Source organism: Cervus canadensis, chromosome 12, assembly GCF_019320065.1.
Source record: "Cervus canadensis isolate Bull #8, Minnesota chromosome 12, ASM1932006v1, whole genome shotgun sequence".
NCBI lineage: Eukaryota > Metazoa > Chordata > Mammalia > Artiodactyla > Cervidae > Cervus > Cervus canadensis.
In genome coordinates, this window is record NC_057397.1 from 31,407,368 (window position 1) to 31,423,436 (window position 16,069).

Sequence of the window (16,069 nt, forward strand, 5' to 3'; positions counted from 1 at the left end):
ATCAGTGATATTGGCCTGTAGTTTTCTTTTTTTGTGGCATCTTTGGTTTTGGAATTAGGGTGATGGTGGCCTCATAGAATGAGTTTGGAAGTTTACCTTCTTCTGCAATTTTCTGGAAGAGTTTGAGTAAGATAGGTGTTAGCTCTTCTCTAAATTTTTGGTAGAATTCAGCTGTGAAGCCGTCTGGTCCAGGGCTTTTGTTTTCTGGAAGATTTCTGATTACAGTTTTGATTTCCTTGCTTGTGATGGGTCTGTTAAGATCTTCTATTTCTTCCTGGTTCAGTTTTGGAAAGTTATACTTTGCTAAGAATTTGTCCATTTCTTCCAAGTTGTCCAAAAAATATGGAACGCTTCACGAATTTGCATGTCATCCTTGCGCAGAGGCCATGCTAATCTTCTCTGTATTGTTCCAATTTTAGTATATGTGCTGCTGAAGCGAGCACTACTCCAGCATTCTTGATGGAGAATCCCCATGGATGGAGGAGCCTGGAGGGCTATAGTCCATCAGGTCACAAAGAGTCGGACTGACACTAAAGTGACTTAACACACACACATGCATAATAATATACACCTGTACATAAACAAGGATATTAACTGTGTCAAAAAATGTTGGAGTTATTAAAAAAGTCTATGAGTTATGAGATTGGTAAAGCAAGTTACAAAAATACATACAATGGAATATTTTATTTTAAGAAATTATGATTACTAATATATTTGAATTTTTCACCAGTTTTGTTGTGTGTATGTGTGCACATTATTTCCTTTGCTTCTCTTTATCCTCTTTTCCTTTGCTCTATCTAGTTAATTTATCTGACTTTTATTGCTCTCCACCCCACCCCTCCATGAGCTTGGAAACTGTCCATTCTATTTCTGTCCTTTAAGTGGCTTTCCTTAAAATCTCCATTAGTCTAAAATGGTCTCTAACTCTGCTCCAACTTGCAAGTGTTTGAGAACACATGACACTAATCATCACCTCTTTCCCTTCTTCCTTTTACTCTGTTACACTTATAAACATACTTACAGTATAAATCAGAATTCTTACCACCAGATTTTGGGTTACTAAGTCTCCTTTGCTCCATATGCTGATTTATGTCTTGTTTTCTCCTGTGGTTGTGGATTTAAGGTTGTGAACTCCTTCAGGGGCTTTTCATGTGCTCCATTCGTGTTTGTATTCTCAGAAGATAGTTCTGCTTTGGATTCTGCCAGTACGTCTGGGTTTCACTCGTCTCAGATTTTATGCTAATGTTTGGCCTTAGGGTACTAGCTCCCCACACAGGCTAAATACATATGAGCCCCTCTATCCCATATGGAACAGGCTGGCTTTCAATTTCAGTGAACTAAAAGTCACTCAGTTGTCTCCGACTCTTTGCAACCCCATGGATAGTCCATGGAATTCTCCAGGCCTTGTAGTGGGTAGCCTTTCCATTCTCCAGGGGATCTTTCCAACCCAGGGTTCGAACCCAGGTCTCCTGCATTGCAGGCAGATTCTTTACCAGCTGAGCCACAAAGAAAGCCCAAGAATACTGGAGTGGGTAGCCTAACCCTTCTCCAGCGGATCTTCCCAATCCAGGAATCAAACTGAGGTCTCCGAAGAATTGATGCTTTTGAACTGTAGTGCTGGAGAAGACTCTTCAGAGTCCCTTGGACTTCAAGGAGATCCAACCTGTCCATCCTAAAGAAAATCAGTCCTGAATATTCATTGGAAGGACTGATGTTGAAGCTGAAACTCCAATACTTTGGCCACCTGATGAGAGGAGCTAACTCATCTGAAAAGACCCTGATTTAGAAAGATTGAAGGCAGGAGGAGAAGGGGACAACGGAGGATGAGATGGTTGGATGGCATCACTGACTCAATGGACATGAATTTGGGTAAACTCCAGGAGTTGGTGATGGATAGGGAGGCCTGGCGTGCTGCAGTCCATGGGTTCGCATAGAGTCGGACACGACTGAGTGACTGAACTGACTGAACTGATTGTCTTTTTATGATGCTAGTACATTTCCTTCTATGGATAATCATTTATTTTAAATGCAAGCATATCTTTGGTGAAATTTACTTACGTGGGACTGCCATGAATTCTGAGTTGTTGAAGTATTTCTACATATTTTTTGCATTCTTCCTGCACCCTAAGATCCACACCAGTTATTATGTTACTTCCTCTATGTGAGTTTCCCAAACCACAGAATGGCACAAATTCACACCTCACTCCTGCATATGTTATTGACTAGTGTTTTTAATTTCCCTCTGTGCCTCTCAGAAATCTCTGAAGATATCAAATTCCTTAGACAGTAGGGAGAATTTTCTAGTTCTAGTTTCATGGAAGGTGCATTCCTTCAAGCCTGCCAGGTTTATTCATGGCCCTCTGTGATTTACCCTGTCCCCTCTCCCACAACCCGCAGACCATCTCTCCTGACTCAGTTTAGGTCCTAAAACCTCACTCCTCAAAACCTTTATTCAGATCCATAGCTATAGCCTTAGTTTTGCCTTCACTCCTCACTTTTGCATTGAAGAGAATTTTTTCTTTCCTTCTTTCGAACTTGCCTATATAGTTAAAATTATTTTTTCTCATCATATTTTATTCAACATTTCTGTGACTTTGGAAGGAGTGCCATCTGTGTGTTTCTACCTTCACATGTGCACGTGCATGCCAAGTTGCTTCAGTCGTGTCTGACTCTTGACCTTATAGACTGCAGTTTGCAGGGCTCCTCTGTCCATGGCATCCTTCAGGCAAGAATACTGGAATGGGTTGCAGTGCCCTCCTCCAGGGGATCTTCCCCACCTGGGGACTGAACCCGAGTCTCTTACGTCTAACCTGCTTTTACCACGAGCACCACCCAGAAGCTGACCTTTCACAGTGCCTAGAAATAAATGCAAGAGATGAGGATCTTTCAAGATGTGAAAGTGATAACACCCAATCTTAAGACAGAAATCTTAGTATGTTTACCTGAAACCTCATTTTGATTAAAAAAAAAAATTGAATAAAAAGAAACAAAGGGATGAACATCTTACAAATGTAGGCCACCTTAATGACTTATTGCCTAGATTATGGTGCAAGATAGAATATGAAATCATTTGTGAATATAGGTTGAGAAAAATATTTAGCACTTACTATGTGCCAGGCTCTGTGTTAATCCCACTAGGCTCACTAATTAAGCAACTTAATATATATCATGCATTTAATTGTCTGTGCTGATGTTCAACACTAGGCATAACTAAACTGTCCTTTATCTATTTTAATGTTAATCTCAAACCTGGGAGTCCACAGACATATTCTGAGAATACAGAAACATATGAAGTTATAAATATAAGCTACAATAATAATTCACAATAGAAAGTCGCTTTTGTGGAATATAACTTTTCTTCAGTCAAACCTGCCGTAACTGAGTGGGGTACTTTGATAGTAGGGAGAGAGAAAGGGGGCAGGGCACAACCTTTAAAAGAATGACAGCCATGGAGGACATAACATAAATTGATTAGAACCAACTAGGTCCAAGATGGCAGAAGAGTTGACTTCCAATAGACCCCAAACCTCGGTACACACACATTGTAACACAGCAGCTTGTGCTAAATGACACAGGTGCTATGACAGTTCCCAGATCAACCATAAAAGGCCAAAGAGTGAGTGGTGGCCCAATTCCTGGAAATCCCTACCCTTTCCCCAAAATAGTTGCAATAATCCTCCCACTCATTCAGTTCAGTTCAGTTGCTCAGTCTTGTCCAACTCTTTGTGACCCCATGGACTGCAGCATGCCAGGCTTCCCTGTCCATCACCAATTCCTGGAGCTTACTCAAACTCATATCCATTGAGTCAGTGATGCTCAATGAGTCCCACTCATTATTTAGCCTATGAATTATCCACCCCTATAAAAACCAACAACCCTGCACCCTGGCACCTCTACTTTCCAAGTTGGCCCACACTCTGTCTGTGGAGTATGTATCTTCTTGAATGAAAACCTTTCATTTCATTATGACTCGCTCTTGAATTCTTTCCAGCTCAAAACCAAGAACCCACACTTGGTGGCCCATGCTAGGGACTCACCTGAGACCTGGGACATAACCATCCCCTCCGGTCCCACTTTCTTTCCTACAACAGTAGGACAAAATGTCCTAGTGCACTGAGGGATGGGAGGAAAATATTTTCCCTGAAAATGAGCCTGTGCTTCCTTCAAGCTTTGGAAACATACCCACTGCCTCTCATACTTGTTCCATGATGAGGTCAGTGTGACAGTTCTTGTGGGTTTTTTGTTTTGTTTTCCCTGAGAATATTTCTTAAGTTCCAGTCTTGTCAGTGCTGCAGTAGGTTAAAAACGGATTTTTCTCACATCTCTTTTTGGGTAGGAAGGGAGATCAGCTCCCATGGTGGTTGGCTGACTTGTTTACAAAAATTCTCAGGAGAAAGGTCTCCTGGGGGAGCCTCCACCTCCGGGGGTGTGGGAACTGGGAGGGAGGGAGGAGCAGCCCAGAACCTCTCCCCTCCTGAACTCAGCTGCTTCCTCACAGCTGAGGTTCTTGCCTCACAGAAAGTTCAACCCTTGGGCAGCCCTGCTTTTCTCATTGCAGTCCAGCATATAAATTTCTTGAGACCCATAGACAAGGCCAAGTGTGTCAATACTTCAGTATTTAATCTAATCTCATATCTAAATTAACATTTTCCTTTGTGGTCTTTTCCTTCTGTGTCTGGTTTCCTTTTCATGTCATTGCCATTAAAGCCATAACCTGCCTCCCCACCTTCCCTTTCTTAACCATAGCATTATCGATAAAATTGGGAGGAGATGTTTACAAGGAAATAATTTGTGGACTTATTTATGTGGGAAAACTGAGACCATGGGAGTCCTGTCCTTTAAATCTCTCAAAGCCCCTCTCTAATTCTCCAGGGGGATTTAAGAAAATTTTAAAAGCCATTTTATTGTTGTAGTTGTCATTGAGAATGTATGGATTTTTAGACAGAGATCAAATATCCATAATTTTCACAATGCTTCCAAAATACATTTGCAGTTCTTTTGTTTCTTTATTAGTTCCTTCAGAGAAATGAACTTTTCTGATCTATGGAAGAAATGGACTGTTTCGTGACATCTGAATGCTTACCTGTAGCAGTATATTTATGGTAATAAGCATCCATGTGGACTGCAGCCAAGAATGATGGACACACAGCTTTGAAGACCTCATAACTGACCATTTTAGTCTATGAACCTACCGAACTGCAACTTCTCCAACCAACTCTTTTGGAGAGAAGACAAAAAGCATGACCCTAAACCCAGATCCCACTGGTCTATCCAAAAGGCCACCAGAATGTCTCTGCCATATAAGATTTACAGCTTAGAAAATGTCCAAATACGATGCTCTTTAATTAACACACATTATGTCATGTAAAATCTCCTCTGTCATGTTGAAGCTCCTCCAAAAACAGGAAACTGAAACATCAAGAGATATTTGCCCTCGGTCATCAACTAAGTATGTAACAAAAGTGAATCTCAGGTCTTTTAAATCCAAATTCAACTTTGTATGGAAAAGAAAAATGCTGATTTTACGCTGATTGGAAATTCAGGCTGCTGAATCCAGTTGTACCCCATGTGTGCTGCACAAAGGCTCCCAGTTGAAGAGAGGAGTCTGGTTGAAATTAGATTCTGTGCTCTCCTATCCAAGCCTGCTGCCAACTGGCACAGAGGACTCATCTACCAGAGGAAAGGGTGACTATTTCTTCATAAAATGTGCCCTCTGCTCTCCAGGTCATGTGTCCAGAGGCTTCTTTTTCTTAAGGGGTTTGTATTTTTTCTCATCAAGGGAACTACATAGACTAGAATAAACCCTGGTTAGAACTGTCTAGAAAAGTCTCATTTGAGTGGGAACTTTGGAGGTGGGGGTGGAGGAGAGTTGATAAGTAGCATCAGCCAGTTTGAGTTAAGATGTGATCACTCTACAGATTGAGCTAATGGAACAAATTCAGTGCATTTGTTTTTTGTTTTCAGCACAAGGATTTTCTATCTCCTGAGGCTGAAGTTGCTTCTAGACAGAGACTCCCAGATAAGAGCTTTGTTGCCACTCTGTTTTGCCCTTCTCCATTCTTTCCCACCTTACAAGCCTCCAATGAGCTGCTTGACTATCTGAATTTTTTCCACAGGTTAAGAATACATAATTTGGACTTTTTACTCCCTTCTATATTACCCCGTATTATAGTATCTACTTCCCCAACAAATAAATCCATATTAAAGGTCTGACATGTAATAATAAAGTAAGATGTTATCATTCCCATAATCGAATCATTTTGGAGAATGTCAATTTTGAAGTTCCAATTCTTAAACATTAGGAGGTTTTGATGCTGGAAGTATAGGCATTGTCATATGTGAGTGTGGTAGGCAGCCTTCTAACATGGTGCTGGCATTTTTATCATCATGTAATCTTTTCCCCTTGAGTGTGGACTGGACCTAGAGATTTCCTTCTAATAAATAGAATACAGCAAAAGTGAAGGGCTCTTTTTTGCGAGTTAGCTTGTAAGAAACTGTGGCATTTTCTCTCAGGCTCAGCTTGTGTACTTGCCCTGATGGAAGGGACCAGTTGGCAAAGAAAGAGGGTTGCCTCTGGCCAATGGTCAGTGAGGAACTAAACCCCTCAGTCCAGCATCCTACAAGGAACTGAATCCAATCAACACTTCATTAGAGTGAAATTGGATGCTGATCCTTCCCCAGTCAAGCCTTGAGTACAGACCCATCCAGGACCTTGACTGCAGCCTTGTGAAGGATCCTATAGCGGAAGACTTAGCTAAGCCTGGATTCCTATCTTAAGAAACTGTGGGATAATAAATAAGTGACCACTAAGCTTCAGGGTAATTTGCTATACAGCAATAGATAACTAGGGAATGGCAACCCAATCCATTATTCTTTTTTTTTTTCTCCCCTTTATTTATTTATTTATTTTTTCAGTGGGTTTTGTCATACATTGATATGAATCAGCCATAGATTTACACGTATTCCCCATCCCGATCCCCCCTCCCACCTTCTTGCCTGGAGAATACCATGGACAGAGGAGCCTGGCAGGCTATAGCACATGGGTAGCAAAGAGTCAGACCCCACTGAGCGACTAATGCTAAGGCAATAGAGAACTAATACAGCAGGTGCGTAGCCAATATTTAGGTAAGTGGAGTTTTTTCTGACATTCTATTATTTAGAAAGATGCCACCTGAGGTTGGGGGTGGGGGACAAATTCTTGATTCAAATTAGAAAGTTTCAGATAGGCTTTATGAGGCATATTATAAACTAAAATTTAAAAATAAGGCATATTCTCAGCTATTTTTATCAAGACTAGTTGAAATGACTGTTAGTTTAGAGTTGCATGTGAAAGATCAGGTTATCCTTCACTGATAATAAACATAAATAATAATTCACTGAATAAGCTGATAATTCACTGATAATAAACAAGATAAACTGTGTAGGAAAAAGACAAAGGACTAATTGGGTGATCGTGGAAAAGTTACTTAACATTTTAGAAATTTCTTGCATTGCAGAATGAGGCAATCAGACTAGAAGATTTCTAAGGCGCCTCTGGGTTTAAATCCTATGGATGAAATTTAGCTGCTTCTAGAGTCACCAAAAAATAAATAAATAAATAGCTTTACACCAAAAATCTAACTTTCTGTTCAACATTCCTCTGTGGACCATTTATTTCCCTTAGGAATTCTGAGGCTCTCCCAGAATTATCAGATACAAATATCAGAATCCATAAGTTGAATAAGTGAGATATTCGATGACCAAAACTAGACCACTCTTGAAAGGAGTTTACTTCTAACAAGACTTAGGAAAAAATAGACACACAGAAGAGAAAATCCTTGTGCCCTTAGAGAGAGCCAAGAATGCATAGGTAGCATGAATGCTCAAGAAGCAGTAAAAAAGGCATGAATCATAAAACAAAATATTGATAACAATACATATTTCTGATAAAATCCTGACAGCTGAAATATATGGAGAACAGTCATAAGACTACAATTCAGTCATAAGACTAACAACCCAATGAAAACATTAGTAAAAGGTTTCAGTACTTCTCAAAAGATGTGCTAATGGCAAATAACCACATGAAAACATGAAAAGATGCTGAATAACACATTGTCACTGGGGAAATGTACTTTATAACCACATGAAAAGTCATGCATTGATAATGGGAATGTAAAATTTTGGAAAATCTCTTTGGCAGATTTTCAAATAGAAAACCATCCACCCATCCCATGAACCAGCAATCCTACTTCCATGTATTTAACCAGAAAAAATAAATGCCTACACAAATCTTGATTTCAAATAGTCAAAAACTAAAAATAACTCAAAAGTCTACCAACAACTGAATGGAGGGACTTCCCTGGTTCACTGGCTAAGACTCCACACTCCCAACACAGGGGGCCTAGATTTGATCCCTGCTCAGGGAACTAGATCCCACATGCCTTAATATCAATGTATGACCAAAAAAATAAAAATTTAAAAAAATAAATAAATAAATATTAAAAAAAAAAAAAAGATCCTGTGTGATATAATGAAATGAAGATCCCAAGTGCTATAACTAATACTCAGTACAGCCAAATAACTAAATATTAAAACAACAAGTAAATGGATAAATAAAATGTGGTATATTCATACAACAAACTGCTACTTAACCATAAAAAAGAGCAAAGTGTGGACATACGCAAAACATTGCATGCGTGTGTGCTAAGTTGCTTCAGTCATGTCTGACTCTGTGCAATCCCATGGACTGTCGCCCACCAGGCTCCTCTGTCCATAGGATTCTCCAAGCAAGAATACTGGAGTGGGTTGTCATGCCCTCCTCCAGGGGATATTCCCAACCCAGGGATTGAACCTGCATCTCTTATGTCTCCTGCATTGGCAGGCAGGTTCTTTACCACTAGTGCCACTTGGGAAGCCCATGCAAAACATTAGACGAATCTAACATCTTTACATGAAGGAAGTCAAGAACAAAAATTACATATTGAATGATCCCATTAATAAGAAATACTGAAAATGCAATCTAAAATGACAAAGAGCAAATCAGTGGTTGCCCAGGGCCCGAGTCGGCCAAAGGAATGGATAACAAAGGGATGTGGGAAAGCTTCTGGGGGTGGATATAAATACTTTGTATTTTGGTTGTGATGTATGGATTTGTCAAAGCTCTTTGGACTATTCATTTTAAATGGATGTCATTTATTGCATGTAAATTATACTGTAATAGATTTAGTTTTAGAAATGACCTAGAGGTGGGGCAAGAGGGGAAAAAAATCATAAGCAGAAAATTCAGTGATTGAGTGGGGCTTCAAATGAAAGACTTCATTCAACAGGAAGTAAGATTGAAGTGGATTTGGTTTTGAGCTTTGGAAAATGCGACTCAACTTCCAGATGTAAGACGGAGGTCTTTCTTTACCTGTCAAGTGTCTTTATGTGTAACTATATTTCACAGGTCTTGTTCTCACACCTACGCAAGTTGAGGTTATTTATTCTACCTTTGTTCACTGATTTACTTTCTACATAAGAGCCTGATCGCCTACTCCTCAAGGACTTCAGGCGATTCCAGATTTGTAAAGGATTGTAGTCCTGGGCTTACTATTTTTTATGTTAACCATGAGAGACATAATAAAGCCACTGGGAACGACAGGTGATTTTCAAAGTACTTATTATCTTTATGTTGGAGACAAAGAAGATAAATGGCCAACATGTCATAAAGGGGAGGCTAAAAGAAGCAAGATATTAATATCATCTCAGAGGGGAAGTCTTTTGAAACTTCTCCAGAGGACTGGATTGATATGTATACAACACTCATCATTGGCCAAGGAGAGTCAGATTCTGGGAATCTGGAGATGGTCCAGACATAGACCATGAGCTAAAAGAAGTCTTGTTTGCATCTTTATTACATGAGAAAACATCAACTGGCCTCCCAGGAATTCAACTTACACCAAGCTCCATAAGAACTGAACATTTTGAACAGACTCAGCCTTTAAACCTTAGTGTGTGGGGAGCACAGTGAATATTTTAGTACCAGTTTCTGCTTCATCATTTCACTGCCCTTCTTCCTTCTAACATGTCTGGCTTCTTGGAAAATCTGTCTGATTTAAAACCTAGTTCTATGTGAATGGTATTTAGACAGGAATAGCCAATTTCAAAATAACAGCTTTAGCACAAATAGAGCAATAGGGACAGGTAATATTTTATCACTGCTTCTAGTTCACACTCAGTTCATAAAACTCCTTGCTGTGAGAACCAGCCTCTTAAGTCATTCTGATTCAATAGTGCTACTCACTGGGAGATCTTGAAAGAGTAGGGTTGAATTAATTAGGCAATGGAAAACCTTGCAGGGAATAATGGGGTTCCTATGTGCATTTGGAAGCTTTGATAGGCAGCCCTTACTAGAGAACAGGAACTCCAATGTAAGCTCAGAGGGTCTGGGAGTCCTGGCTCACAAAGTAAGCAGGATGGTTGCTTTTCTAACCTGGGAGTTTGTAACTTTTAATCAATCAGTCAATGGTTTAATGAGCTCTGAGTGTATTTTTAGCATTGAGTTAGATGCTGATGCAGATTACAAAAGAATTCTCAAATATAGTTCTTGCTATTAATGAGATCATATGTCTCTGGAATAATATGCAAGAAACATAGTATAATCTAAAACATATTTTAAACCATACATGTAATTGTAAGGACCTTCACAGGTGCCTTGTGAGTGCTATGAGTCTGTTGAAGTGTTCTGAGAGCTGAGTGAAGGCTGTAATTGTTTAGATCTTCCTAGGCTAGGAATTCAATTAATCTGACTCTACTAGAAGTTTGGGGGCAACTAAGAGGTATTTAATTCACCCTCTCACTTTATGACAAAAAAAGGGGCTTCCCAGACCTTTGGTATATTTACCTCTAAGTCATAAATGTTCCCTGGCTAGTTAAAAAAAGTGCTGTCAAAACTGATTGTTTATCTACTCAAGAAAGTGAAATATAGAATACTTTGTGCCCACAGATGTAGCATGAGTCTGATCTCTTGGGAAAGGAAATAATGAATGGTTGTTGCATATGACAGAAGTGTTTGTGTCATTTGTAAATAATTTTGACTCATGATACTTGTGGAATTTGAAATTTTCAGGACTTTTACACTTGTATTTTCTTCAATATTCTTGTCATCATGTTATCTCTTGGTTTCATCTTAGAAAACCTGGATTTTGAAATGTGAGAAGCATTTTTTCCTTCAGAAACCCCAGTGGCACTTGTAGACCTCTTAAATGTCGCTTGTTGACCTTTTAGGTGGATTTCTCTGTTGCTGAGGTGGGAGGTAGCACATGGCAAAGATATGAGAGTGGCCCCTAGAAGCTGATCGTGGTACCAGGCTGACAGCTAGCAAGACAATGGGTACTTCAGTCCTCCAATCACAATGAAATGGATTCTACCAACAGCCAGTGATCTTGGAAGCATGTCCTTCCCCAGAGTTACAGGATAGAATACAGAGCAGCCAACACCCTGATCTTACTCTGTGAGGTCCTGAGCAGAGAACTTGACTACACCACGCCCAGACCTCTGACTTACAGGATCTGGTAAAAGGATCTTATTTAAACACATAAGCTTGTGTTGATTTGTTACATAGCAATGTAAGACTAATACACTTCCTGAGTTGGAATCTCTGTCGTGTCATTTAAGTGTGACCTTGGGTGAGTTACTCTCTTTCTCTGATTCATAGTTCCTATTTCTGTATAACAGGTGCAATGTTACCTCATAGGACTGTTATATAGACTCAGTGAGTTCATTTATCTGTGCTTTGCAGAGAAGTTGACATGAAGTGAAAGTGATTTGCGACCTCACAGACTGTAGTTCACCAGGCTATTCTGTCCATGGAATTCTCCAGGCAAGAATACTGGAGTGGCTAGCTATTCGCTTCTTTCAGGGGATCTTTCCAACCCAGGGATCAAAACCTGGTCTTCTGCTTGCAGGCAGATGTTTTACTGTTGAGCCACCTGGGATAGTAGTTGAAATGGTAAACACTAAATATAAAACAGCAAATCTGTCCATGGTTCATAAGCAAATGAAGTTCATTTCTTCATATGGAGGAAGTATATTTATAATTACATACTGTACATTTATACTTGGTATGTATATAATGTTTCTATAATATAACTAAATATAAAATCTTTGTCTTCCTGGATTACCATTAGAACACTTATTCAGTGAGCACTCTGAAGCAAAGAAAGTCACTTAATATTTATTTAAAGACCTTAAATTTTATAATTTGTGGTTGTGGTAAATCTACCTTCAGAAATGGAGTTACAGTGTCCAAGTATCTCTTGTGATATTTCATACACTCCAGTGCAGTTCTTGTTTTACCTGTTGTTATTTTGGGGGAAAAGTGTTTTTGTTTTTTTTTTAAATTTCTTTCTTTGATTGTACCTCATGTGGAACTTCCCCAAGCTGGGATCAAACTCACACCCACTGCAGTGGAAGTACAGAGTCTTAAACACTGGACTACCTGGGAAGCCCCAGGAATAGTTTTTTTCAAGAGAATGGAACACCAAAAGTACCCAGGGCAAAAGACAAACTATGGCAGGCTAGAGCTTTGGGAACCATAGAAAGGACTGGAGCTCCTGAGACAATCACACAGCAGGACCAACTTGCTATCAATATAACAGGATCTTGGGGCATCTGTTTCCTATGAAGATTTTTAGCAGTGTATAAGTTCCTCTGAACTGATATGTGATCTTGGATCTTGACACACACCCTGGATATATTCTAGTGTGACTAGCACAATGAATCAATAATTTGTTCATATTCTTTAGATGTCTTATCATGGAGAGTGGTCATAGCACTCTGTGAGAATAATATTCCCACAATGATGAGAGTTGTGCTTTGTTCATTAAACATTTGTTAAATAGAATGGGCCGTCAATAGCAAAAAGAAATCTTCGTGAGTCTGTCCCCCATGTTTTTCTTTTAAATGATCCTCTAACTAGGAGGTTTTCTACCTTTTATGCCATGGACCCCTTTGGCAGGCTGGTGAAAACCATCTGCCAGAATAAGTTGCTAAATGCCCAAAATAAAATACCTAGGACTACCAAAAAAAAAATTTGCATTGAAATGTAGTTATCAAAGTATTGGGCTTCGTAGGTGATGCTAGTGGTAAAGAATCTGCCTGGCAATACAGGAGACTCAAGAGACATGGTTTCAATCCATGGGTGGGAAAGATCCATTGGAAAAGGGAATGGCAACCCACTCCAATATTCTTGCCTGGGAAATCCCAATGACAGAGGAGCCTGGCAGGCTACACAGTCCATGGGGCCGCAAAAAGTTGGACACAACTGAGCGACTGAGCACAAGTCTATCAAAACATTAGGAAATTTGTGATATGGTAATCTATGGGCTTTTTATTAACATGTTAAATAAGATAAGTCAAATAATTCTTGCATATATTTCAAAAGATCTGCAACACTGTGTTAATAACAACAAAGACAATAATAACAAACCTTTGTTAATAGTATGGTGGTTTGTTGCCTACTGAAGCTCCAATACTTTGGCCACCTAATGCAAAGAGCCAGTGCATTAGAAAAGACCCTGATGCTGGGAAAGATTGAAGGCAGGAGGAGAAGGGCACAACAGAGAATGAGATGGTTGGATGGCATCACTGACTCAATGGACATAAATTTGAGCAAGCTCCAGGAGATTGTGAAGGACAGGGAAGCCTGGCATGCTATAGTCCATGGGGCTGCAAAGAGTCGGAAACGACTGAGTGACTGAACAACAACAACAACTGTTGCCTGTATTCAAGTTCGTGAACTTTCTTAATCCTCTCTATGGACTTCCTGTTCCCCATGTTACAAGTACCTTGAATCCAGACTAAGGGGCACTGTTCTAATCAGGGCTAAGTCTGACCCTTCATATCTGTGTCAGATTGTAATGAGCAAAGTTCAGAAATTAAAGAAGCACAGATCTGCCAAAAAAAGTTAATAGTCACATGGTGCTTGTGCCTACTGGATCAATTTTATGAACTTAATCTACATTTTCTTTTCCCCAATTAGAAAATATGTAAGTTACATGTTCTATAAGGAACTCAGAAATCAGATTTGGAAGACTTAATAGCTTTGGTAGCCTCTATGTATCTTATGCTCAAAAAGTGCTCATTTGAAATCAATATGCTCTGTGTCTTGGACAATGATCACACTATCTGGAACTGAGTAACAACCTGATAGATGCTTGTTGAATGTCAGAAAACTGATAATGGAATGTATTTTCCATTACTTAAGAAGAAAACTAGTAAACAAAATAGTCTTGTGAGAAAAAGGGTAAAATCTGACTTCATTTGATTCAATCCAGGCATCTCATTACTTAAGAGCTTGAAAATATATACTTGAAAAGAAATATAGATGACCACTAAACTACAAAAAATCACTACTATTATAATCACAAGGATTTTTAAAGTAGTTCTTTAATGACAGTTATATTTTTAAGATCCAAGAAATAAGACCCAAGACCCAAGAAACAAGCTAAAAGACACGCATGCTTGCACCTAGAAGTTTTCATAAAAGGACTATTTCAAAGTTGTACTAAAAACTGGTTATTATATTTCAAGTAACTGGAAACTATCCAAAGAAACTTTTAGCTAATCTTTTAACTCATAGAAGAATTTTTGAAATAGACTCATGTTAAGAAATTACTCAGCTGATGGGCAAACAGGTAAAGTACTTCTATAGTTACTTCTGTCTCAAAGGGGAAAAAAGGGATATTTCAAAGTTGAGATCTTTATTTTTATTGAAATCTGAGGTTTACATACAATTGCTTAATTCCAAAATATTCTGCTATATAAAAATGCTTCTGATATTTTATCTTCTGAAAGTAGACACTCATGAAATGCTGAAGTCACTTGTAATTGCTTCAAAGATAGATATTATAAACACACTTAATTTGTACATTATAGATACTGCTCTAATGGGGATAAATAGCTGACTCATCAACAACCACTTCCCTCCTGGTAACAGGACACCAACACCATTCCCAAGTCTTTGAATCCAAACTCTTTCTTGTACAATACTTGCCTTTGGTTTAAAAAAGAAATCATATCATATTTGCATCTATTCACTTATTAAAGAAATTTTTTCTTACCAACTCTAATAGAACAACACCCATAGTTACAGCCATTTCGCTTGCCTATTTCCCCCATTAATCAAGACAATTAGACAAAATTTTCCTTCATGAGCATAGACCACATTGAGAAAAATAGATATGAATAAGAGATAAGGCAGTACCGTGGTATTTTGTAATAAAACTTATTCTATACTAGTCACCAGTCAAGTGATAGGTTCAACAGTAGGAAAAGAAATGAACACATTTGTAGATGTAGGATAAGTTGTCATTTTTTAGTCTAAGTAATAGTTGTATAATTTAATAAGAGCTTCAGGTCTTAATAATACTCTTCCGTGAAGGGAGGTATCATGCAAGTTTAACAGCCTAATGGGAAATCACCATTTAGGAAACCAAACTACTTATTTCACTGTCACTAAGGTTAATGTGTTTTCTTTACAAAGCCTTCCAGACAGAGCTACGTGATCTATACACAGCCTAGGAATGGCTCCCTTGGTTTTTGCTGCCTTGTTAGAGGTCATTTGTAGGGGATCCTTTAGATGGTTTCAGAACAGCATTGTACAATGCCCCTCAGTTCTAATCTGTAAACCTTTCTCATGTTCTTCAGCACAACTTTAAACATTAAAACAGATCTGTCAATATCAAACTGTATTTCTTTCTGCAAGTTTGTGAAGTATTATAAAGCAAAAGCTATGTATGGCCTATGAATACAATGGGAAAACATGCGTGTATGATGAGCACTAACGAGTACAAACGGAAATCTATGTGTAGTGTGTTTTCAATTACTGTAATGATTGTAAAAGGTGTTAAATGTTTTCTTTTTTAGAATGCAAAGAGGGAAAACATGATGGAATTTCAGTTTGTAGTCCGTCGACAAACATTATAAATCTCAACTGTTAGTGGCAGATATGTCTGTTTTACTTACAGTATTTGTTTTTCTTTGAAAACATGGTGCATGCAAAAGGATCTGGATTGGGTTTTGCAGAGTGGAAAAACAAATGAAACAAGAA

General features: G+C 38.8%; 1 non-coding gene across 1 annotated transcript; it reads right to left on the reverse strand.

Annotated features, from left to right (window-relative positions):
• Positions 1 to 336: 336 nt before the first annotated feature.
• On the reverse strand, positions 337 to 443 carry LOC122451575. Its single transcript, XR_006272469.1, has one exon. It is a non-coding gene; the product is annotated as a U6 spliceosomal RNA (small nuclear RNA).
• Positions 444 to 16,069: the final 15,626 nt, after the last annotated feature.